Source organism: Euprymna scolopes, chromosome 39 (assembly GCF_053919585.1).
Source record: "Euprymna scolopes isolate OS-2025 chromosome 39, ASM5391958v1, whole genome shotgun sequence".
NCBI classification, from domain to species: Eukaryota; Metazoa; Mollusca; class Cephalopoda; order Sepiida; family Sepiolidae; genus Euprymna; species Euprymna scolopes.
The window spans coordinates 45448396-45466666 of record NC_136520.1 but is presented as its reverse complement, the minus strand read 5'-3'; the positions used below and the strand labels follow the sequence as shown (position 1 = coordinate 45466666).

General features: G+C 41.0%; 66 non-coding genes across 66 annotated transcripts; all 66 read left to right on the top strand.

Moving 5' to 3' along the window:
* The first annotated feature begins 120 nt into the window (after window positions 1-120).
* Window positions 121-193, top strand: Trnaa-ugc (transfer RNA alanine (anticodon UGC)). The gene has a single exon. It is a non-coding gene; the product is annotated as a tRNA-Ala (tRNA).
* Window positions 194-263: 70 nt separating this feature from the next.
* Trnaa-ugc (transfer RNA alanine (anticodon UGC)) lies at window positions 264-336 on the top strand. The gene has a single exon. It is a non-coding gene; the product is annotated as a tRNA-Ala (tRNA).
* Window positions 337-406: 70 nt separating this feature from the next.
* On the top strand, window positions 407-479 carry Trnaa-cgc (transfer RNA alanine (anticodon CGC)). Its single transcript has one exon. It is a non-coding gene; the product is annotated as a tRNA-Ala (tRNA).
* Window positions 480-549: 70 nt separating this feature from the next.
* On the top strand, window positions 550-622 carry Trnaa-ugc (transfer RNA alanine (anticodon UGC)). The gene has a single exon. It is a non-coding gene; the product is annotated as a tRNA-Ala (tRNA).
* Window positions 623-978: 356 nt separating this feature from the next.
* Window positions 979-1051, top strand: Trnaa-ugc (transfer RNA alanine (anticodon UGC)). Its single transcript has one exon. It is a non-coding gene; the product is annotated as a tRNA-Ala (tRNA).
* Window positions 1052-1121: 70 nt separating this feature from the next.
* Trnaa-ugc (transfer RNA alanine (anticodon UGC)) lies at window positions 1122-1194 on the top strand. The gene has a single exon. It is a non-coding gene; the product is annotated as a tRNA-Ala (tRNA).
* A 356-nt stretch (window positions 1195-1550) lies between these two features.
* On the top strand, window positions 1551-1623 carry Trnaa-ugc (transfer RNA alanine (anticodon UGC)). Its single transcript has one exon. It is a non-coding gene; the product is annotated as a tRNA-Ala (tRNA).
* A 70-nt stretch (window positions 1624-1693) lies between these two features.
* On the top strand, window positions 1694-1766 carry Trnaa-ugc (transfer RNA alanine (anticodon UGC)). Its single transcript has one exon. It is a non-coding gene; the product is annotated as a tRNA-Ala (tRNA).
* Window positions 1767-1979: 213 nt separating this feature from the next.
* Window positions 1980-2052, top strand: Trnaa-cgc (transfer RNA alanine (anticodon CGC)). The gene has a single exon. It is a non-coding gene; the product is annotated as a tRNA-Ala (tRNA).
* Window positions 2053-2266: 214 nt separating this feature from the next.
* Window positions 2267-2339, top strand: Trnaa-cgc (transfer RNA alanine (anticodon CGC)). The gene has a single exon. It is a non-coding gene; the product is annotated as a tRNA-Ala (tRNA).
* Window positions 2340-2837: 498 nt separating this feature from the next.
* Window positions 2838-2910, top strand: Trnaa-agc (transfer RNA alanine (anticodon AGC)). The gene has a single exon. It is a non-coding gene; the product is annotated as a tRNA-Ala (tRNA).
* Window positions 2911-3123: 213 nt separating this feature from the next.
* Window positions 3124-3196, top strand: Trnaa-ugc (transfer RNA alanine (anticodon UGC)). Its single transcript has one exon. It is a non-coding gene; the product is annotated as a tRNA-Ala (tRNA).
* Window positions 3197-3266: 70 nt separating this feature from the next.
* On the top strand, window positions 3267-3339 carry Trnaa-ugc (transfer RNA alanine (anticodon UGC)). The gene has a single exon. It is a non-coding gene; the product is annotated as a tRNA-Ala (tRNA).
* A 356-nt stretch (window positions 3340-3695) lies between these two features.
* Trnaa-ugc (transfer RNA alanine (anticodon UGC)) lies at window positions 3696-3768 on the top strand. The gene has a single exon. It is a non-coding gene; the product is annotated as a tRNA-Ala (tRNA).
* A 213-nt stretch (window positions 3769-3981) lies between these two features.
* On the top strand, window positions 3982-4054 carry Trnaa-ugc (transfer RNA alanine (anticodon UGC)). Its single transcript has one exon. It is a non-coding gene; the product is annotated as a tRNA-Ala (tRNA).
* A 70-nt stretch (window positions 4055-4124) lies between these two features.
* On the top strand, window positions 4125-4197 carry Trnaa-ugc (transfer RNA alanine (anticodon UGC)). The gene has a single exon. It is a non-coding gene; the product is annotated as a tRNA-Ala (tRNA).
* A 499-nt stretch (window positions 4198-4696) lies between these two features.
* On the top strand, window positions 4697-4769 carry Trnaa-ugc (transfer RNA alanine (anticodon UGC)). The gene has a single exon. It is a non-coding gene; the product is annotated as a tRNA-Ala (tRNA).
* A 213-nt stretch (window positions 4770-4982) lies between these two features.
* Window positions 4983-5055, top strand: Trnaa-ugc (transfer RNA alanine (anticodon UGC)). Its single transcript has one exon. It is a non-coding gene; the product is annotated as a tRNA-Ala (tRNA).
* Window positions 5056-5125: 70 nt separating this feature from the next.
* Trnaa-ugc (transfer RNA alanine (anticodon UGC)) lies at window positions 5126-5198 on the top strand. The gene has a single exon. It is a non-coding gene; the product is annotated as a tRNA-Ala (tRNA).
* A 213-nt stretch (window positions 5199-5411) lies between these two features.
* Window positions 5412-5484, top strand: Trnaa-ugc (transfer RNA alanine (anticodon UGC)). The gene has a single exon. It is a non-coding gene; the product is annotated as a tRNA-Ala (tRNA).
* Window positions 5485-5554: 70 nt separating this feature from the next.
* On the top strand, window positions 5555-5627 carry Trnaa-ugc (transfer RNA alanine (anticodon UGC)). The gene has a single exon. It is a non-coding gene; the product is annotated as a tRNA-Ala (tRNA).
* Window positions 5628-6698: 1071 nt separating this feature from the next.
* Window positions 6699-6771, top strand: Trnaa-ugc (transfer RNA alanine (anticodon UGC)). The gene has a single exon. It is a non-coding gene; the product is annotated as a tRNA-Ala (tRNA).
* A 70-nt stretch (window positions 6772-6841) lies between these two features.
* Window positions 6842-6914, top strand: Trnaa-ugc (transfer RNA alanine (anticodon UGC)). The gene has a single exon. It is a non-coding gene; the product is annotated as a tRNA-Ala (tRNA).
* Window positions 6915-7127: 213 nt separating this feature from the next.
* Window positions 7128-7200, top strand: Trnaa-ugc (transfer RNA alanine (anticodon UGC)). The gene has a single exon. It is a non-coding gene; the product is annotated as a tRNA-Ala (tRNA).
* A 70-nt stretch (window positions 7201-7270) lies between these two features.
* Window positions 7271-7343, top strand: Trnaa-ugc (transfer RNA alanine (anticodon UGC)). The gene has a single exon. It is a non-coding gene; the product is annotated as a tRNA-Ala (tRNA).
* A 642-nt stretch (window positions 7344-7985) lies between these two features.
* Trnaa-ugc (transfer RNA alanine (anticodon UGC)) lies at window positions 7986-8058 on the top strand. Its single transcript has one exon. It is a non-coding gene; the product is annotated as a tRNA-Ala (tRNA).
* A 70-nt stretch (window positions 8059-8128) lies between these two features.
* Window positions 8129-8201, top strand: Trnaa-ugc (transfer RNA alanine (anticodon UGC)). Its single transcript has one exon. It is a non-coding gene; the product is annotated as a tRNA-Ala (tRNA).
* Window positions 8202-8557: 356 nt separating this feature from the next.
* Trnaa-ugc (transfer RNA alanine (anticodon UGC)) lies at window positions 8558-8630 on the top strand. The gene has a single exon. It is a non-coding gene; the product is annotated as a tRNA-Ala (tRNA).
* A 70-nt stretch (window positions 8631-8700) lies between these two features.
* Trnaa-ugc (transfer RNA alanine (anticodon UGC)) lies at window positions 8701-8773 on the top strand. Its single transcript has one exon. It is a non-coding gene; the product is annotated as a tRNA-Ala (tRNA).
* A 213-nt stretch (window positions 8774-8986) lies between these two features.
* On the top strand, window positions 8987-9059 carry Trnaa-cgc (transfer RNA alanine (anticodon CGC)). Its single transcript has one exon. It is a non-coding gene; the product is annotated as a tRNA-Ala (tRNA).
* A 356-nt stretch (window positions 9060-9415) lies between these two features.
* Window positions 9416-9488, top strand: Trnaa-cgc (transfer RNA alanine (anticodon CGC)). The gene has a single exon. It is a non-coding gene; the product is annotated as a tRNA-Ala (tRNA).
* A 70-nt stretch (window positions 9489-9558) lies between these two features.
* Trnaa-ugc (transfer RNA alanine (anticodon UGC)) lies at window positions 9559-9631 on the top strand. Its single transcript has one exon. It is a non-coding gene; the product is annotated as a tRNA-Ala (tRNA).
* A 213-nt stretch (window positions 9632-9844) lies between these two features.
* On the top strand, window positions 9845-9917 carry Trnaa-cgc (transfer RNA alanine (anticodon CGC)). Its single transcript has one exon. It is a non-coding gene; the product is annotated as a tRNA-Ala (tRNA).
* A 70-nt stretch (window positions 9918-9987) lies between these two features.
* Trnaa-ugc (transfer RNA alanine (anticodon UGC)) lies at window positions 9988-10060 on the top strand. Its single transcript has one exon. It is a non-coding gene; the product is annotated as a tRNA-Ala (tRNA).
* A 70-nt stretch (window positions 10061-10130) lies between these two features.
* Window positions 10131-10203, top strand: Trnaa-ugc (transfer RNA alanine (anticodon UGC)). Its single transcript has one exon. It is a non-coding gene; the product is annotated as a tRNA-Ala (tRNA).
* A 70-nt stretch (window positions 10204-10273) lies between these two features.
* Trnaa-ugc (transfer RNA alanine (anticodon UGC)) lies at window positions 10274-10346 on the top strand. The gene has a single exon. It is a non-coding gene; the product is annotated as a tRNA-Ala (tRNA).
* Window positions 10347-10702: 356 nt separating this feature from the next.
* On the top strand, window positions 10703-10775 carry Trnaa-ugc (transfer RNA alanine (anticodon UGC)). Its single transcript has one exon. It is a non-coding gene; the product is annotated as a tRNA-Ala (tRNA).
* A 213-nt stretch (window positions 10776-10988) lies between these two features.
* Window positions 10989-11061, top strand: Trnaa-ugc (transfer RNA alanine (anticodon UGC)). Its single transcript has one exon. It is a non-coding gene; the product is annotated as a tRNA-Ala (tRNA).
* Window positions 11062-11131: 70 nt separating this feature from the next.
* Trnaa-ugc (transfer RNA alanine (anticodon UGC)) lies at window positions 11132-11204 on the top strand. The gene has a single exon. It is a non-coding gene; the product is annotated as a tRNA-Ala (tRNA).
* A 70-nt stretch (window positions 11205-11274) lies between these two features.
* Trnaa-ugc (transfer RNA alanine (anticodon UGC)) lies at window positions 11275-11347 on the top strand. The gene has a single exon. It is a non-coding gene; the product is annotated as a tRNA-Ala (tRNA).
* A 70-nt stretch (window positions 11348-11417) lies between these two features.
* On the top strand, window positions 11418-11490 carry Trnaa-ugc (transfer RNA alanine (anticodon UGC)). Its single transcript has one exon. It is a non-coding gene; the product is annotated as a tRNA-Ala (tRNA).
* A 785-nt stretch (window positions 11491-12275) lies between these two features.
* On the top strand, window positions 12276-12348 carry Trnaa-ugc (transfer RNA alanine (anticodon UGC)). Its single transcript has one exon. It is a non-coding gene; the product is annotated as a tRNA-Ala (tRNA).
* A 70-nt stretch (window positions 12349-12418) lies between these two features.
* Window positions 12419-12491, top strand: Trnaa-ugc (transfer RNA alanine (anticodon UGC)). Its single transcript has one exon. It is a non-coding gene; the product is annotated as a tRNA-Ala (tRNA).
* A 70-nt stretch (window positions 12492-12561) lies between these two features.
* Window positions 12562-12634, top strand: Trnaa-ugc (transfer RNA alanine (anticodon UGC)). Its single transcript has one exon. It is a non-coding gene; the product is annotated as a tRNA-Ala (tRNA).
* A 213-nt stretch (window positions 12635-12847) lies between these two features.
* Window positions 12848-12920, top strand: Trnaa-ugc (transfer RNA alanine (anticodon UGC)). The gene has a single exon. It is a non-coding gene; the product is annotated as a tRNA-Ala (tRNA).
* Window positions 12921-12990: 70 nt separating this feature from the next.
* On the top strand, window positions 12991-13063 carry Trnaa-ugc (transfer RNA alanine (anticodon UGC)). Its single transcript has one exon. It is a non-coding gene; the product is annotated as a tRNA-Ala (tRNA).
* Window positions 13064-13133: 70 nt separating this feature from the next.
* On the top strand, window positions 13134-13206 carry Trnaa-ugc (transfer RNA alanine (anticodon UGC)). Its single transcript has one exon. It is a non-coding gene; the product is annotated as a tRNA-Ala (tRNA).
* Window positions 13207-13276: 70 nt separating this feature from the next.
* On the top strand, window positions 13277-13349 carry Trnaa-ugc (transfer RNA alanine (anticodon UGC)). The gene has a single exon. It is a non-coding gene; the product is annotated as a tRNA-Ala (tRNA).
* Window positions 13350-13705: 356 nt separating this feature from the next.
* On the top strand, window positions 13706-13778 carry Trnaa-ugc (transfer RNA alanine (anticodon UGC)). Its single transcript has one exon. It is a non-coding gene; the product is annotated as a tRNA-Ala (tRNA).
* A 70-nt stretch (window positions 13779-13848) lies between these two features.
* On the top strand, window positions 13849-13921 carry Trnaa-ugc (transfer RNA alanine (anticodon UGC)). Its single transcript has one exon. It is a non-coding gene; the product is annotated as a tRNA-Ala (tRNA).
* A 70-nt stretch (window positions 13922-13991) lies between these two features.
* Trnaa-ugc (transfer RNA alanine (anticodon UGC)) lies at window positions 13992-14064 on the top strand. The gene has a single exon. It is a non-coding gene; the product is annotated as a tRNA-Ala (tRNA).
* A 213-nt stretch (window positions 14065-14277) lies between these two features.
* On the top strand, window positions 14278-14350 carry Trnaa-ugc (transfer RNA alanine (anticodon UGC)). The gene has a single exon. It is a non-coding gene; the product is annotated as a tRNA-Ala (tRNA).
* Window positions 14351-14420: 70 nt separating this feature from the next.
* Window positions 14421-14493, top strand: Trnaa-ugc (transfer RNA alanine (anticodon UGC)). The gene has a single exon. It is a non-coding gene; the product is annotated as a tRNA-Ala (tRNA).
* Window positions 14494-14562: 69 nt separating this feature from the next.
* On the top strand, window positions 14563-14635 carry Trnaa-ugc (transfer RNA alanine (anticodon UGC)). The gene has a single exon. It is a non-coding gene; the product is annotated as a tRNA-Ala (tRNA).
* A 70-nt stretch (window positions 14636-14705) lies between these two features.
* Trnaa-ugc (transfer RNA alanine (anticodon UGC)) lies at window positions 14706-14778 on the top strand. The gene has a single exon. It is a non-coding gene; the product is annotated as a tRNA-Ala (tRNA).
* Window positions 14779-14848: 70 nt separating this feature from the next.
* Window positions 14849-14921, top strand: Trnaa-ugc (transfer RNA alanine (anticodon UGC)). The gene has a single exon. It is a non-coding gene; the product is annotated as a tRNA-Ala (tRNA).
* A 70-nt stretch (window positions 14922-14991) lies between these two features.
* Trnaa-ugc (transfer RNA alanine (anticodon UGC)) lies at window positions 14992-15064 on the top strand. The gene has a single exon. It is a non-coding gene; the product is annotated as a tRNA-Ala (tRNA).
* Window positions 15065-15561: 497 nt separating this feature from the next.
* Trnaa-ugc (transfer RNA alanine (anticodon UGC)) lies at window positions 15562-15634 on the top strand. The gene has a single exon. It is a non-coding gene; the product is annotated as a tRNA-Ala (tRNA).
* A 213-nt stretch (window positions 15635-15847) lies between these two features.
* Trnaa-ugc (transfer RNA alanine (anticodon UGC)) lies at window positions 15848-15920 on the top strand. Its single transcript has one exon. It is a non-coding gene; the product is annotated as a tRNA-Ala (tRNA).
* A 70-nt stretch (window positions 15921-15990) lies between these two features.
* Trnaa-ugc (transfer RNA alanine (anticodon UGC)) lies at window positions 15991-16063 on the top strand. The gene has a single exon. It is a non-coding gene; the product is annotated as a tRNA-Ala (tRNA).
* A 213-nt stretch (window positions 16064-16276) lies between these two features.
* Trnaa-ugc (transfer RNA alanine (anticodon UGC)) lies at window positions 16277-16349 on the top strand. Its single transcript has one exon. It is a non-coding gene; the product is annotated as a tRNA-Ala (tRNA).
* A 497-nt stretch (window positions 16350-16846) lies between these two features.
* Trnaa-ugc (transfer RNA alanine (anticodon UGC)) lies at window positions 16847-16919 on the top strand. Its single transcript has one exon. It is a non-coding gene; the product is annotated as a tRNA-Ala (tRNA).
* Window positions 16920-17132: 213 nt separating this feature from the next.
* Window positions 17133-17205, top strand: Trnaa-ugc (transfer RNA alanine (anticodon UGC)). Its single transcript has one exon. It is a non-coding gene; the product is annotated as a tRNA-Ala (tRNA).
* A 70-nt stretch (window positions 17206-17275) lies between these two features.
* Window positions 17276-17348, top strand: Trnaa-ugc (transfer RNA alanine (anticodon UGC)). The gene has a single exon. It is a non-coding gene; the product is annotated as a tRNA-Ala (tRNA).
* Window positions 17349-17704: 356 nt separating this feature from the next.
* Window positions 17705-17777, top strand: Trnaa-ugc (transfer RNA alanine (anticodon UGC)). The gene has a single exon. It is a non-coding gene; the product is annotated as a tRNA-Ala (tRNA).
* A 70-nt stretch (window positions 17778-17847) lies between these two features.
* Window positions 17848-17920, top strand: Trnaa-ugc (transfer RNA alanine (anticodon UGC)). The gene has a single exon. It is a non-coding gene; the product is annotated as a tRNA-Ala (tRNA).
* The last annotated feature ends 351 nt before the right edge of the window (window positions 17921-18271 follow it).

Sequence of the window (18271 nt, the reverse complement as noted above, 5' to 3'; positions counted from 1 at the left end):
AACGCTCGCTTTGCATGCGAGAGGTACCGGGATCGATGCCCGGATGCTCCAACATTCCTTTTCATAGAAAATGTGAGTATAGATTTTTATACATTAAATGTTCTAAATGAAGTGGAACATGGGGAATTAGCTCAATTGGTAGAGCGCTCGCTTTGCATGCGCGAGGTACCGGGATCGATACCCGGATTCTCCAACATTCCTTTTCATAGAAAATGTGAGTATAGATTTTTTGTACATTAAATGTTCTAAGTGCACTGGAACCTGGGGAATTAGCTCAATTGGTAGAGCTCTCGCTTTGCATGCGAGAGGTACCGGGATCGATGCCCGGATTCGCCAACATTCCTTTTAATAGAAGATGTGAGTATAGATTTTTTGTACGTTAAATGTTCTAAATGAAGTGGAACATGTGGAATTAGCTCAATTGGTAGAGCGCTCGCTTCGCATGCGAGAGGTACCGGGATCGATGCCCGGATTCTCCAACATTCCTTTTCATAGAACATGTGAGTATAGATTTTTTGTACATTAAATGTTCTAAATGAAGTGGAACATGGGGAATTAGCTCAATTGGTAGAGCGCTCGCTTTGCATGCGAGAGGTACCGGGATCGATGCCCGGATTCTCCAACATTCCGTTTAATAGAAAATGTGAGTATAGATTTTTTGTACATAAAATTGTCTACGTGAAGTTGAACATGGGGAATTAGCTCAATTGGTAGAGCGCTCGCTTGGCATACGAGAGGTACCGGGATCGATGCCCTGCTTCTCCAACATTCCTTTTCATAGAAAATGTGAGTATAGATTTTTCGTACATTAAATGTTCTAAATGAAGTGGAACATGGGGAATTAGCTCAATTGGTAGAGCGCTCGCTTTGCCTGCGAGAGGTACCGGGATCGATGCTCGGATTCTCCAACATTCCTTTTCATAGAAAATGTGAGTATAGATTTTTTGTACATTAAATGTTCTAAACGAAGTGGAACACGGGGAATTAGCTCAATTGGTAGAGCGCTCGCTTTGCATGCGAGAGGTACCGGGATCGATGCCCAGATTCTCCAACATTCCTTTTAATAGAAAATGTGAGTATTGATTTTTTGTACAATACATGGTCTACGTGATGTGGAACCGGGGGAATTAGCTCAATTGGTAGAGCGCTCGCTTTGCATGCGAGAGGTACCGGGATCGATGCCCGGATTCTCCAACATTCCTTTTAATAGAAAATGTGAGTATAGATTTTTTGTACATTAAATGTTCTAAATGAAGTGGAACATAGGGAATTAGCTCAATTGGTAGAGCGCTCGCTTTGCATGCGAGAGGTACCGGGATCGATGCCCAGATTCTCCTACATTCCTTTTCATAGAAAATGTGAGTATAGATTTTTTGTACATTAAATGTTATAAATGAAGTGGAACATGGGGAATTAGCTCAATTGGTAGAGCGCTCGCTGTGCATGCGAGAGGTACCGGGATCGGTGGCCTTATTCTCCAACATACCTTTTAATAGAAAATGTGAGTATAGATTTTTTGTACATTAAATGTTCTAAATGAAGTGGAACAGGGGGAATTAGCTCAAGTGGTAGAGCGCTCGCTTTGCATGCGAGAGGTACCGGGATCGATGCCCGGATTCTCCAACAATCCTTTTAATAGAAAATGTGAGTATAGATTTTTTGTACATTAAATGTTCTAAATGAAGTGGAACATGGGGAATTAGCTCAGTTGGTAGAACGCTCGCTTTGCATGCGAGAGGTACCGGGATCGATGCCCGGATTCTCCAACATTCCTTTTCATAGAAAATGTGAGTATAGATGTTTTGTACATTAAATGTTCTAAATCAAGTGGAACATGGGGAATTAGCTCAATTGGTAGAGAGCTCGCTTTGCATGCGAGAGGTACCGGGATCGATGCCCAGATTCTCCAACATTCCTTTTCATAGAAAATGTGAGTATAGATTTTTTGTACATTAAATGTTCTAAATGAAGTGGAACATGGGGAATTAGCTCAATTGGTAGAGCGCTCGCTTCGCATGCGAAGGGTACCGGGATCGATGCCCGGATTCTCCAACATCCCTTTTAATAGAAAATGTGAGTATAAATTTTTTGTACATTAAATGTTCTAAATGAAGTTGAACATGGGGAATTAGCTCAGTTGGTAGAGCGCTATCTTTGCATGCGAGAGGTACCGGGATCGATGCCCGGATTCGCAAACATTCCTTTTAAAAGAAGATGTGAGTATTTTTTTTTTTGTACATTAAATGTTCTAAATGAAGTGGAACATGGGGAATTAGCTCAATTGGTAGAGCGCTCGCTTCGCATGCGAGAGGTACCGGGATCGATACCCGGATTCTCCAACATTCCTTTTAATAGAAAATGTGAGTAATGATTTTTTGTACATTAAATGTTCTAAGTGCACTGGAACATGGGAATTAGCTCAATTGGTAGAGCGCTAGCTTTGCATGCGGGAGGTACCCGGATCGATTCCCGGATTCGCCAACATTCCTTTTAAAAGAAGATGTGAGTATAGATTTTTTGTACATTAAATGTTCTAAATGAAGTGGAACATTGGGAATTAGCTCAATTGGTAGAGAGCTCGCTTTGCATGCGAGAGGTACCGGGATCGATGCCCCGATTCTCCAACATTCCTTTTCATAGAACATGTGAGTATAGATTTTTTGTACATTAAATGGTCTAAATGAAGTGGAACATGGGGAATTAGCTAAATTGGTAGAGTGCTCGCTTTGCATGCGAGAGGTACCGGGATCGATGCCCGGATTCTCCAACATTCCTTTTAATAGAAAATGTTAGTATAGATTTTTTGTACATTAAATTGTCTACATGAAGTGGAACATGGGGAATTAGCTCAATTGGTAGAGCGCTCGCTTAGCACGTGAGAGGTACCGGGATCGATGCCCGGATTCTCCAACATTCATTTTAATTGAAAATGTGAGTATAGATTTTTTGTACATTAAATGTTCTAAATGAAGTGGAACATAGGGAATTAGCTCCATTGGTAGAGCGCTCGCTTTGCATGCGAGAGGTACCGGGATCGATTCCCGGATTCTCCAACATTCCTTTTCATAGAAAATGTGAGTAAAGATTTTTTGTACATTAAATGTTCTAAATGAAGTGGAACATGGGGAATTAGCTCAATTGGTAGAGCGCTCGCTTTGCATGCGAGAGGTACTGGGATCGATTCCCGGATTCTCCAACATTCCTTTTCATAGAAAATGTGAGTATAGATATTTTGTACATTAAATGTTTTAAATGAAGTGGAACATGGGGAATTAGCTCAATTGGTAGAGCGCTCGCTTTGCATGCGAGAGATACCGGGATCGATGCCCGGATTCTCCAACATTCCTTTTCATAGAAAATGTGAGTATAGATGTTTTGTACATTAAATGTTCTAAATAAAGTGGAACATGGGGAATTAGCTCAATTGGTAGAGCGCTCGCTTTGCATGAGAGAGGTACCGGGATCGATGCCCGGATTCTCCAACATTCCTTTTCATAGAAAATGTGAGTATAGATTTTTTGTACATTAAATGTTCTAAATGAAGTGGAACACGGGGAATTAGCTCAATTGGTAGAGCGCTCGCTTTGCATGCGAGAGGTACCGGGATCGATGCCGGGATTCTCCAACATTCCTTTTAATAGAAAATGTGAGTATAGATATTTTGTACATTAAATGGTCTACGCGAAGTGGAACATGGGGAATTAGCTCAATTGGTAGAGCGATCGCTTTGCATGCGAGAGGTACCGGGATCGATGCCCGGATTCTCCAACTTTCCCTTTCATAGAAAATGTGAGTATAGATTTTTTGTACATTAAATGTTCTAAATGAAGTGGAACATGGGGAATCAGCTCCATTGGTAGAGCGCTCGCTTTGCATGCGAGAGGTACCGGGATCGATGCCCGGATTCTCCAACATACCTTTTCATAGAAAATGTGAGTATAGATTTTTTGTACATTAAATGGTCTAAATGAAGTGGAACATAGGGAATTAGCTCAATTGGTAGAGCGCTCGCTTTGCATGCGAGAGGTACCGGGATCGATTCCCGGATTCTCCAACATTCCTTTTCATAGAAAATGTGAGTATAGATTGTTTGTACATTAAATGTTCTAAATGAAGTGGAACATAGGGAAATAGCTCAATTGGTAGAGCGCTCGCTTTGCATGCGAGAGGTACCGGGATCGATTCCCGGATTCTCCAACATTCCGTTTCATAGAAAATGTGAGTATAGATTTTTTGTACATTAAATGTTCTAAATGAAGTGGAACATGGGGAATAAGCTCAATTGGTAGAGCGCACGCTATGCATGCGAGAGGTACCGGGATCGATGCCCGGATTCTCCAACATTCCTTTTAATAGAAAATATGAGTATAGATTTTTTGTACATTAAATGTTCTAAATGAAGTTGAACAAGGGGAATTAGCTCAATTGGTAGATCGCTCGCTTTGCATGCGAAAGATACCGGGATCGATGCCCGGATTCTCAAACATTCCTTTTCATAGAGAATGTGAGTATATATTTTTTGTACATTAAATGTTCTAAATGAAGTGGAACATGGGGAATAGGCTCAATTGGTAGAGTTCTCGCTGAGCATGCGAGAGGTACACGGATCGATGCCCGGATTCTCCAACATTCCTTTTCATAGAAAATGTGAGTATAGATTTTTTGTACATTAAATGTTCTAAATGAAGTGGAACATGGGGAATTAGCTTAATTGGTAGAGCGCTCGCTTTGCATGCGAGAGGTACCGGGATCGATGCCCGGATTTTCCAACATACCTTTTAATAGAAAATGTGAGTATAGATTTTTTGTACATTAAATGTTCTTAATGAAGTTGAACATGGGTAATTAGCTCAATTGGTAGAGCGCTCGCTTTGCATGCGAGAGGTACCGGGATCGATGCCCGGATTCTCCAACATTCCTTTTCATAGAAAATGTGAGTATAGATTTTTTGTACATTAAATGGTCTAAATGAAGTGGAACATGGGGAATTAGCTCAATTGGTAGAGCGCTCGCTTTGCATGCGAGAGGTACCGGGATCGATGCCCAGATTCTCCAACATTCCTTTTAATAGAACATGTGAGTATAGATTTTTTGTACATTAAATGTTCTAAAAGAAGTGGAACATGGGGAATTAGCTCAATTGGTAGAGCGCTCGCTTTGCATGCGAGAGGTACCGGGATCGATGCCCGGATTCTCCAACATACCTTTTCATAGAAAATGTGAGTATAGATTTTTTGTACATTAAATGTTCTAAATGAAGTGGAACATGGGCAATTAGCTCAATTGGTAGAGACTTCGCCTTGCATGCGAGAGGTACCGGAATCGATGCCACGATTCTCCAACATTCCTTTTCATAGAAAATGTAAGTATAGATTTTTTGTACATTAAATGGTCTACGTGAAGTGGAACATGGGGAATTAGCTCAATTGGTAGAGCGCTCGCTTTGCATGCGAGAGGTACCGGGATCGATTCCCGGATTCTCCAACATTCCTTTTCATAGAAAATGTGAGTATAGATTTTTTGTACATTAAATGTTCTAAATGAAGTGGAACATGGGGAATTAGCTCAATTGGTACAGCGCTCGCTTTGCATGCGAGAGGTACCGGGATCGATGCCCGGATTCTCCAACATTCCTTTTCATAGAAAATGTGAGTATAGATTGTTTGTACATTAAATGTTCTAAATGAAGTGGAACATAGGGAATTAGCTTAATTGGTAGAGCGCTCGCTTTGCATGCGAGAGGTACCGGGATCGATTCCCGGATTCTCACACATTCCGTTTCATAGAAAATGTGAGTATAGATTTTTTGTACATTAAATGTTCTAAATGAAGTGGAACATGGGGAATAAGCTCAATTGGTAGAGCGCACGCTATGCATGCGAGAGGTACCGGGATCGATGCCCGGATTCTCCAACATTCCTTTTAATAGAAAATATGAGTATAGATTTTTTGTACATTAAATGTTCCAAATGAAGTTGAACAAGGGGAGTTAGCTCAATTGGTAGATCGCTCGCTTTGCATGCGAAAGATACCGGGATCGATGCCCGGATTCTCCAACATTCCTTTTAATAGAGAATGTGAGTATATATTTTTTGTACATTAAATGTTCTAAATGAAGTGGAACATGGGGAATATGCTCAATTGGTAGAGTTCTCGCTGAGCATGCGAGAGGTACACGGATCGATGCCCGGATTCTCCAACATTCCTTTTCATAGAAAATGTGAGTATAGATTTTTTGTACATTAAATGTTCTAAATGAAGTGGAACATGGGGAATTAGCGCAATTGGTAGAGCGCTCGCTTTGCATGCGAGAGGTACCGGGATCGATGCCCGGATTCTCCAACATTCCTTTTAATAGAAAATTTGAGTATAGATTTGTTGTACATTAAATGTTCTAAATGAAGTGGAACATGGGGAATTAGCTCAATTGGTAGAGCGCTCGCTTTGCATGCGAGAGGAACCGGGATCGATGCCGGGATTTTCCAACATACCTTTTAATAGAAAATGTGAGTATAGATTTTTTGTACATTAAATGTTCTAAATGAAGTTGAACATGGGTAATTAGCTCAATTGGTAGAGCGCTCGCTTTGCATGCGAGAGGTACCGGGATCGATGCCCGGATTCTCCAACATTCCTTTTCATAGAAAATGTGAGTATAGATTTTTTGTACATTAAATGGTCTAAATGAAGTGGAACATGGGGAATTAGCTCAATTGGTAGAGCGCTCGCTTTGCATGCGAGAGGTACCGGGATCGATGCCCAGATTCTCCAACATTCCTTTTAATAGAACATGTGAGTATAGATTTTTTGTACATTAAATGTTCTAAAAGAAGTGGAACATGGGGAATTAGCTCAATTGGTAGAGCGCTCGCTTTGCATGCGAGAGGTACCGGGATCGATGCCCGGATTCTCCAACATACCTTTTCATAGAAAATGTGAGTATAGATTTTTTGTACATTAAATGTTCTAAATGAAGTGGAACATGGGCAATTAGCTCAATTGGTAGAGACTTCGCCTTGCATGCGAGAGGTACCGGAATCGATGCCACGATTCTCCAACATTCCTTTTCATAGAAAATGTAAGTATAGATTTTTTGTACATTAAATGGTCTACGTGAAGTGGAACATGGGGAATTAGCTCAATTGGTAGAGCGCTCGCTTTGCATGCGAGAGGTACCGGGATCGATTCCCGGATTCTCCAACATTCCTTTTCATAGAAAATGTGAGTATAGATTTTTTGTACATTAAATGTTCTAAATGAAGTGGAACATGGGGAATTAGCTCAATTGGTAGAGCGCTCGCTTTGCATGCGAGAGGTACCGGGATCGATGCCCGGATTCTCCAACATTCCTTTTCATAGAAAATTTGAGTATAGATTTTTTGTACATTACATTGTCTACATGAAGTGGAACATAGGGAATTAGCTCAATTGGTAGAGCGCTCGCTTTGCATGTTAGAGGTACCGTGATCGATGCCCGGATTCTCAAACATTCCTTTTAATAGAAAATGTGAGTATAGATTTTTTGTACATTAAATGTTCTAAATGAAGTGGAACATAGGGAATTAGCTCAATTGGTAGAGCGCTCGCTTTGCATGCGAGAGGTACCGGGATCGATGCCCGGATGCTCCAACATTCCTTTTAATAGAAAATGTGAGTATAGATTTTTTTTACATTGAATGTTCTAAATGAAATGGAACATGGGGAATTAGCTCAATTGGTAGAGCGCTCGCTTTGCATACGAGAGGTACCGGGATCGATGCCCTGCTTCTCCAACATTCCTTTTCATAGAAAATGTTAGTATAGATTTTTCGTACATTAAATGTTCTAAATGAAGTGGAACATGGGGAATTAGCTCAATTGGTAGAGCGCTCGCTTTGCCTGCGAGAGGTACCGGGATCGATGCTCGGATTCTCCAACATTCCTTTTCATAGAAAATGTGAGTATAGATTTTTTGTACATTAAATGTTCTAAACGAAGTGGAACACGGGGAATTAGCTCAATTGGTAGAGCGCTCGCTTTGCATGCGAGAGGTACCGGGATCGATGCCCAGATTCTCCAAAATTCCTTTTAATAGAAAATGTGAGTATTGATTTCTTGTACAATACATGGTCTACGTGATGTGGAACCGGGGGAATTAGCTCAATTGGTAGAGCGCTCGCTTTGCATGCGAGAGGTACCGGGATCGATGCCCGGATTCTCCAACATTCCTTTTAATAGAAAATGTGAGTATAGATTTTTTGTACATTAAATGTTCTAAATGAAGTGGAACATGGGTAATTAGCTCAATTGGTAGAGCGCTCGCTTTGCATGCGAGAGGTACCGGGATCGATGCCCAGATTCTCCAACATTCCTTTTCATAGAAAATGTGAGTATAGATTTTTTGTACATTAAATGTTATAAATGAAGTGGAACATGGGGAATTAGCTCAATTGGTAGAGCGCTCGCTGTGCATGCGAGAGGTACCGGGATCGATGCCCTGATTCTCCAACATTCCTTTTAATAGAAAATGTGAGTATAGATTTTTTGTACATTAAATGTTCTAAATGAAGTGGAACAGGGGGAATTAGCTCAATTGGTAGAGCGCTCGCTTTGCATGCGAGAGGTACCGGGATCGATGCCCGGATTCTCCAACATTCCTTTTAATAGAAAATGGGAGTATAGATTTTTTGTACATTAAATGTTCTAAATGAAGTGGAACATGGGGAATTAGCTCAGTTGGTAGAACGCTCGCTTTGCATGCGAGAGGTACCGGGATCGATGCCCGGATTCTCCAACATTCCTTTTCATAGAAAATGTGAGTATAGATTTTTTGTACATTAAATGTTCTAAATGAAGTGGAACATGGGGAATTAGCTCAATTGGTAGAGAGCTCGCTTTGCATGCGAGAGGTACCGGGATCGATGCCCAGATTCTCCAACATTCCTTTTCATAGAAAATGTGAGTATAGATTTTTTGTACATTAAATGTTCTAAATGAAGTGGAACATGGGGAATTAGCTCAATTGGTAGAGCGCTCGCGTCGCATGCGAGAGGTACCGGGATCGATGCCCGGATTCTCCAACATCCCTTTTAATAGAAAATGTGAGTATAAATTTTTTGTACATTAAATGTTCTAAATGAAGTGGAACATGGGGAATTAGCTCAGTTAATAGAGCGCTCGCTTTGCATGCGAGAGGTACCGGGATCGATGCCCGGATTCTCCAACATTCCTTTTCATAGAAAATGTGAGTATAGATTTTTTGTACATTAAATGTTCTAAATGAAGTGGAACATGGGGAATTAGCTCAATTGGTAGAGAGCTCGCTTTGCATGCGAGAGGTACCGGGATCGATGCCCAGATTCTCCAACATTCCTTTTCATAGAAAATGTGAGTATAGATTTTTTGTACATTAAATGTTCTAAATGAAGTGGAACATGGGGAATTAGCTCAATTGGTAGAGCGCTCGCGTCGCATGCGAGAGGTACCGGGATCGATGCCCGGATTCTCCAACATCCCTTTTAATAGAAAATGTGAGTATAAATTTTTTGTACATTAAATGTTCTAAATGAAGTGGAACATGGGGAATTAGCTCAGTTGGTAGAGCGCTCGCTTTGCATGCGAGAGGTACCGGGATCGATGCCCGGATTCTCCAACATTCCTTTTCATAGAAAATGTGAGTATAGATTTTTTGTACATTAAATGTTCTAAATGAAGTGGAACATGGGGAATTAGCTCAATTGGTAGAGAGCTCGCTTTGCATGCGAGAGGTACCGGGATCGATGCCCAGATTCTCCAACATTCCTTTTCATAGAAAATGTGAGTATAGATTTTTTGTACATTAAATGTTCTAAATGAAGTGGAACATGGGGAATTAGCTCAATTGGTAGAGCGCTCGCGTCGCATGCGAGAGGTACCGGGATCGATGCCCGGATTCTCCAACGTCCCTTTTAATAGAAAATGTGAGTATAAATTTTTTGTACATTAAATGTTCTAAATGAAGTGGAACATGGGGAATTAGCTCAGTTGGTAGAGCGCTCGCTTTGCATGCGAGAGGTACCGGGATCGATGCCCGGATTCTCCAACATTCCTTTTCATAGAAAATGTGAGTATAGATTTTTTGTACATTAAATGTTCTAAATGAAGTGGAACATGGGGAATTAGCTCAATTGGTAGAGCGCTCGCTTTGCATGCGAGAGGTACCGGGATCGATACCCGGATTCTCCAACATTCCTTTTCATAGAAAATGTGAGTATAGATTTTTTGTACATTAAATGTTCTAAGTGCACTGGAACATGGGGAATTAGCTCAGTTGGTAGAGCGCTCGCTTTGCATGCGAGAGGTACCGGGATCGATGCCCGGATTCTCCAACATTCCTTTTCATAGAAAATGTGAGTATAGATTTTTTGTACATTAAATGTTCTAAATGAAGTGGAACATGGGGAATTAGCTCAATTGGTAGAGCGCTCGCTTTGCATGCGAGAGGTACCGGGATCGATGCCCCGATTCTCCAACATTCCTTTTCATAGAACATGTGAGTATAGATTTTTTGTACATTAAATGTTCTAAATGAAGTGGAACATGGGGAATTAGCTAAATTGGTAGAGTGCTCGCTTTGCATGCGAGAGGTACCCGGATCGATGCCCGGATTCTCCAACATTCCTTTTAATAGAAAATGTTAGTATAGATTTTTTGTACATTAAATTGTCTACATGAAGTGGAACATGGGGAATTAGCTCAATTGGTAGAGCGCTCGCTTTGCATGCGAGAGGTACCGGGATCGATTCCCGGATTCTCCAACATTCATTTTAATTGAAAATGTGAGTATAGATTTTTTGTACATTAAATGTTCTAAATGCAGTGGAACATAGGGAATTAACTCAATTGGTAGAGCGCTCGCTTTGCATGCGAGAGGTACCGGGATCGATGCCCGGATTCTCCAACATTCCTTTTCATAGAAAATGTGAGTATAGATTTTTTGTACATTAAATGTTCTAAATGAAGTGGAACATGGGGAATTAGCTCAATTGGTAGAGCGCTCGCTTTGCATGCGAGAGGTACTGGGATCGATTCCCGGATTCTCCAACATTCCTTTTCATAGAAAATGTGAGTATAGATATTTTGTACATTAAATGTTTTAAATGAAGTGGAACATGGGGAATTAGCTCAATTGGTAGAGCGCTCGCTTTGCATGCGAGAGATACCGGGATCGATGCCCGGATTCTCCAACATTCATTTTAATTGAAAATGTGAGTATAGATTTGTTGTACATTAAATGTTCTAAATGAAGTGGAACACGGGGAATTAGCTCAATTGGTAGAGCGCTCGCTTTGCATGCGAGAGGTACCGGGATCGATGCCCGGATTCTCCAACATTCCTTTTAATAGAAAATGTGAGTATAGATATTTTGTACATTAAATTGCCTACGCGAAGTGGAACATGGGGAATTAGCTCAATTGGTAGAGCGATCGCTTTGCATGCGAGAGGTACCGGGATCGATGCCCGGATTCTCCAACTTTCCCTTTCATAGAAAATGTGAGTATAGATTTTTTGTACATTAAATGTTCTAAATGAAGTGGAACATGGGGAATTAGCTCCATTGGTAGAGCGCTCGCTTTGCATGCGAGAGGTACCGGGATCGATGCCCGGATTCTCCAACATTCCTTTTCATAGAAAATGTGAGTATAGATATTTTGTACATTAAATGGTCTACATGAATTGGAACATGGGGAATTAGCTCAATTGGTAGAGCGCTCGCTTTGCATGCGAGAGGTACCGGGATCGATGCCGGGATTCTCCAACATTCCTTTTAATAGAAAATGTGAGTATTTTTTTTTTGTACATTAAATGTTCTAAATAAAGTGGAACATGGGGAATAGGCTCAATTGGTAGAGCGCTCGCTGAGCATGCGAGAGGTACACGGATCGATGCAAGGATTCTCCAACATTCCTTTTCATAGAAAATGTGAGTATAGATTTTTTTTACATTAAATGTTCTAAATGAAGTGGAACATGGGGAATTAGCGCAATTGGTAGAGCGCTCGCTTTGCATGCGAGAGGTACCGGGATCGATGCCCGGATTCTCAAACATTCCTTTTAATAGAAAATTTGAGTATAGATTTTTTGTACATTAAATGTTGTAAATGAAGTGGAACATGGGGAATTAGCTCAATTGGTAGAGCGCTCGCTTTGCATGCGAGAGGTACCGGGATCGATGCCGGGATTTTCCAACATTCCTTTTAATAGAAAATGTGAGTATAGATTTTTTGTACATTAAATGTTCTAAATGAAGTTGAACATGGGGAATTAGCTCAATTGGTAGAGCGCTCGCTTTGCATGCGAGAGGTACCGGGATCGATGCCCGGATTCTCCAACATTCCTTTTCATAGAAAATGTGAGTATAGATTTTTTGTACATTAAATGGTCTAAATGAAGTGGAACATGGGGAATTAGCTCAATTGGTAGAGCGCTCGCTTTGCATGCGAGAGGTACCGGGATCGATGCCCGGATTCTCCAATATTCCTTTTAATAGAAAATGTGAGTATAGATCTTTTGTACATTAAATGTTCTAAATGAAGTGGAACATGGGGAATTAGCTCAATTGGTAGAGCGCTCGCTTTGCATGCGAGAGGTACCGGGATCGATGCCCGGATTCTCCAACATACCTTTTCATAGAAAATGTGAGTATAGATTTTTTGTACATTAAATGTTCTAAATGAAGTGGAACATGGGCAATTAGCTCAATTTGTAGAGACTTCGCCTTGCATGCGAGAGGTACCGGAATCGCTGCCACGATTCTCCAACATTCCTTTTCATAGAAAATGTAAGTATAGATTTTTTGTACATTAAATGGTCTACGTGAAGTGGAACATGGGGAATTAGCTCAATTGGTAGAGCGCTCGCTTTGCATGCGAGAGGTACTGGGATCGATTCCCGGATTCTCCAACATTACTTTTCATAGAAAATGTGAGTATAGATTTTTTGTACATTAAATGTTCTAAATGAAGTGGAACATGGGGAATTAGCTCAATTGGTAGAGCGCTCGCTTTGCATGCGAGAGGTACCGGGATCGATGCCCGGATTCTCCAACATTCCTTTTCATAGAAAATGTGAGTATAGATTTTTTGTACATTACATTGTCTACATGAAGTGGAACACGGAGAATTAGCTCAATTGGTAGAGCGCTCGCTTTGCATGCGAGAGGTACCGGGATCGATGCCCGGATTCTCAAACATTCCTTTTAATAGAAAATTTGAGTATAGATTTTTTGTACATTAAATGTTCTAAATGAAGTGGAACATAGGGAATTAGCTCAATTGGTAGAGCGCTCGCTTTGCATGCGAGAGGTACCGGGATCGATGCCCGGATTCTCCAACATTCCTTTTAATAGAAAATGTGAGTATAGATTTTTTTTACATTAAATGTTCTAAATGAAATGGAACATGGGGAATTAGCTCAATTGGTAGAGCGCTCGCTTTGCATACGAGAGGTACCGGGATCGATGCCACGATTCTCCAACATTCCTTTTCATAGAAAATTTTAGTATAGATTTTTCGTACATTAAATGTTCTAAATGAAGTGGAACATGGGGAATTAGCTCAATTGGTAGAGCGCTCGCTTTGCCTGCGAGAGGTACCGGGATCGATGCTCGGATTCTCCAACATTCCTTTTCATAGAAAATGTGAGTATAGATTTTTTGTACATTAAATGTTCTAAACGAAGTGGAACACGGGGAATTAGCTCAATTGGTAGAGCGCTCGCTTTGCATGCGAGAGGTACCGGGATCGATGCCCAGATTCTCCAACATTCCTTTTAATAGAAAATGTGAGTATTGATTTGTTGTACAATACATGGTCTACGTGATGTGGAACCGGGGGAATTAGCTCAATTGGTAGAGCGCTCGCTTTGCATGCGAGAGGTACCGGGATCGATTCCCGGATTCTCCAGCATTCCTTTTAATAGAAAATGTGAGTATAGATTTTTTGTACATTAAATGTTCTAAATGAAGTGGAACATGGGGAATTAGCTCAATTGGTAGAGCGCTCGCTTTGCATGCGAGAGGTACCGGGATCGATGCCCAGATTCTCCAACATTCCTTTTCATAGAAAATGTGAGTATAGATTTTTTGTACATTAAATGTTATAAATGAAGTGGAACATGGGGAATTAGCTCAATTGGTAGAGCGCTCGCTGTGCATGCGAGAGGTACCGGGATCGATGCCCTGATTCTCCAACATTCCTTTTAATAGAAAATGTGAGTATAGATTTTTTGTACATTAAATGTTCTAAATGAAGTGGAACAGGGGGAATTAGCTCAATTGGTAGAGCGCTCGCTTTGCATGCGAGAGGTACCGGGATCGATGCCCGGATTCTCCAGCATTCCTTTTAATAGAAAATGGGAGTATAGATTTTTTGTATATTAAATGTGCTAAATGAAGTGGAACATGGGGAATTAGCTCAGTTGGTAGAACGCTCGCTTTGCATGCGAGAGGTACCGGGATCGATGCCCGGATTCTCCAACATTCCTTTTCATAGAAAATGTGAGTATAGATTTTTATACATTAAATGTTCTAAATGCAGTGGAACATGGGGAATTAGCTCAATTGGTAGAGCGCTCGCTTTGCATGCGAGAGGTACCGGGATCGATACCCGCATTCTCCAACATTCCTTTTCATAGAAAATGTGAGTATAGATTTTTTGTACATTAAATGTTCTAAGTGCACTGGAACCTGGGGAATTAGCTCAATTGGTAGAGCGCTCGCTTTGCATGCGAGAGGTACCGGGATCGATGCCCGGATTCACCAACATTCCTTTTAATAGAAGATGTGAGTATAGATTTTTTGTATATTAAATGTTCTAAATCAAGTGGAACATGGGGAATTAGCTCAATTGGTAGAGCGCTCGCTTTGCATGCGAGAGGTACCGGGATCGATGCCCGGATTCTCCAACATTCCTTTTAATAGAAAATGTGAGTATAGATTTTTTGTACATAAAATTGTCTACGTGAAGTTGAACATGGGGAAGTAGCTCAATTGGTAGAGCGCTCGCTTTGCATGCGAGAGGTACCGGGATCGATGCCCGGATTCTCCAACATTCATTTTAATAGAAAATGTGAGTATAGATTTTTTGTACATTAAATGTTCTAAATGAAGTGGAACATAGGGAATTAGCTCAATTGGTAGAGCGCTCGCTTTGCATGCGAGAGGTACCGGGATCGATGACCGGATTCTCCAACATTCCTTTTAATAGAAAATGTGAGTATAGATTTTTTGTACATTAAATGTTCTAAATGAAGTGGAACATGGGGAATTAGCTCAATTGGTAGAGAGCTCGCTTTGCATGCGAGAGGTACCGGGATCGATGCCCAGATTCTCCAACATTCCTTTTCATAGAAAATGTGAGTATAGATTTTTTGTACATTAAATGTTGTAAATGAAGTGGAACATGGGGAATTAGCTCAATTGGTAGAGCGCTCGCCTTGCATGCGAGAGGTACCGGGATCGTCCCGGATTCTCCAACATTCCTTTCAATAGAAAATGTGAGTATAGATTTTTTGTACATTAAATGTTCTAAATGAAGTTGAACATGTGGAATTAGCTCAATTGGTAGAGCGCTCGCTTTGCATGCGAGAGGTACCGGGATCGATGCCCGGATTCTCCAACATTCCTTTTCATAGAACATGTGAGTATAGATTTTTTGTACATTAAATGTTCTAAATGAAGTGGAACATAGGGAATTAGCTAAATTGGTAGAGTGCTCGCTTTGCATGCGAGAGGTACCGGGATCGATGCCCGGATTCTCCAACATTCCTTTTAATAGAGAATGTGAGTATAGATTTTTTGTACATTAAATTGTCTACATGAAGTGGAACATGGGGAATTAGCTCAATTGGTAGAGCGCTCGCTTTGCATGCGAGAGGTACCGGGATCGATGCCCGGATTATCCAACATTCATTTTAATTGAAAATGTGAGTATAGATTTTTTGTACATTAAATGTTCTAAATGAAGTGGAACATAGGGAATTAGCTCAATTGGTAGAGCGCTCGCTTTGCATGCGAGAGGTACCGGGATCGATGCCCGGATTCTCCAACATTCCTTTTCATGGAAAATGTGAGTATAGATTTTTTGTACATTAAATGTTCTAAATGAAGTGGAACATGGGGAATTAGCTCAATTGGTAGAGCGCTCGCTTTGCATGAGAGAGGTACCGGGATCGATGCCCGGATTCTCCAACCTTCCTTTTCATAGAAAATGTGAGTATAGATTTTTTGTACATTAAATGTTCTAAATGAAGTGGAACACGGGGAATTAGCTCAATTGGTAGAGCGCTCGCTTTGCATGCGAGAGGTACCGGGATCGATGCCCGGATTCTCCAACATTCCTTTTCATAGAAAATGTGAGTATAGATTTTTTGTACATTAAATGTTCTAAATGAAGTGGAACATGGGGAATTAGCTCAATTGGTAGAGCGCTCGCCTTGCATGCGAGAGGTACCGGGATCGTCCCGGATTCTCCAACATTCCTTTTAATAGAAAATGTGAGTATAGATTTTTTGTACATTAAATGTTCTAAATGAAGTGGAACATGGGGAATTAGCTCAATTGGTAGAGCGCTCGCTTTGCATGAGAGAGGTACCGGGATCGATGCCCGGATTCTCCAACCTTCCTGTTCATAGAAAATGTGAGTATAGATTTTTTGTACATTAAATGTTCTAAATGAAGTGGAACACGGGGAATTAGCTCAATTGGTAGAGCGCTCGCTTTGCATGCGAGAGGTACCGGGATCGATGCCCCGATTCTCCAACATTCCTTTTCATAGAACATGTGAGTATAGATTTTTTGTACATTAAATTGTCTACATGAAGTGGAACATGGGGAATTAGCTCAATTGGTAGAGCGCTCGCTTTGCATGCGAGAGGTACCGGGATCGATGCCCGGATTCTCCAACATTCATTTTAATTGAAAATGTGAGTATAGATTTTTTGTACATTAAATGTTCTAAATGAAGTGGAACATAGGGAATTAGCTCAATTGGTAGAGCGCTCGCTTTGCATGCGAGAGGTACCGGGATCGATGGCCGGATTCTCCAACATTCCTTTTCATAGAAAATGTGAGTATAGATTTTTTGTACATTAAATGTTCTAAATGAAGTGGAACATGGGGAATTAGCTCAATTGGTAGAGCGCTCGCTTTGCATGCGAGAGGTACCGGGATCGATGCCCGGATTCTCCAACATTCCTTTTCATAGAAAATGTGAGTATAGATTTTTTGTACATTAAATGTTCTAAATGAAGTGGAACATGGGGAATTAGCTCAATTGGTAGAGCGCTCGCTTTGCATGCGAGAGGTACCGGGATCGATGCCCGGATTCTCCAACATTCCTTTTCATAGAAAATGTGAGTATAGATTTTTTGTACATTAAATGTTGTAGATGAAGTTGAACATGGGGAAATAGCTCAATTGGTAGAGCGCTCGCTTTGCATGCGAGAGGTACCGGGATCGATGCCCGGATTCTCAAACATTCCTTTTAATAGAAAATGTGAGTATAGATTTTTTGTACATTAAATGTTCTAGATTAAGTGGAACATGGGGAATTAGCTCAATTGGTAGAGCGCTCGCTTTGCATGAGAGAGGTACCGGGATCGATGCCCGGATGCGCCAACCTTCCTTTTCATAGAAAATATGAGTATAGATTTTTTGTACATTAAATGTTCTAAATGAAGTGGAACACGGAGAATTAGCTCAATTGGTAGAGCGCTCGCTTTGCATGCGAGAGGTACCGGGATCGATGCCCGGATTCTCCAACATTCCTTTTCATAGAAAATGTGAGTATAGATTGTTTGTACCTTAAATGTTCTAAATGAAGTGGAACATGGGGAATTAGCTCAATTGGTAGAGCGCTCGCTTTGCATGCGAGAGGTACCGGGATCGATGCCCGGATTCTCCAACATTCCTCTTCATAGAAAATGTGAGTATAGATGTTTTGTACATTAAATGGGCTACGTGAAGTGGAACATGGGGAATTAGCTGCATTGGAAGAGCGCTCGCTTTGCATGCGAGAGGTACCGGGATCGATGCCCGGATTCTCCAACATTCCTTTTCATAGAAAATGTGAGTATAGATTTTTTGTACATTAAATGTTGTAGATGAAGTTGAACATGGGGAAATAGCTCAATTGGTAGAGCGCTCGCTTTGCCTGCCAGAGGTACCGGGATCGATGCTCGGATTCTCCAACATTCCTTTTCATAGAAAATGTGAGTATAGATTTTTTGTACATTAAATGTTCTAAACGAAGTGG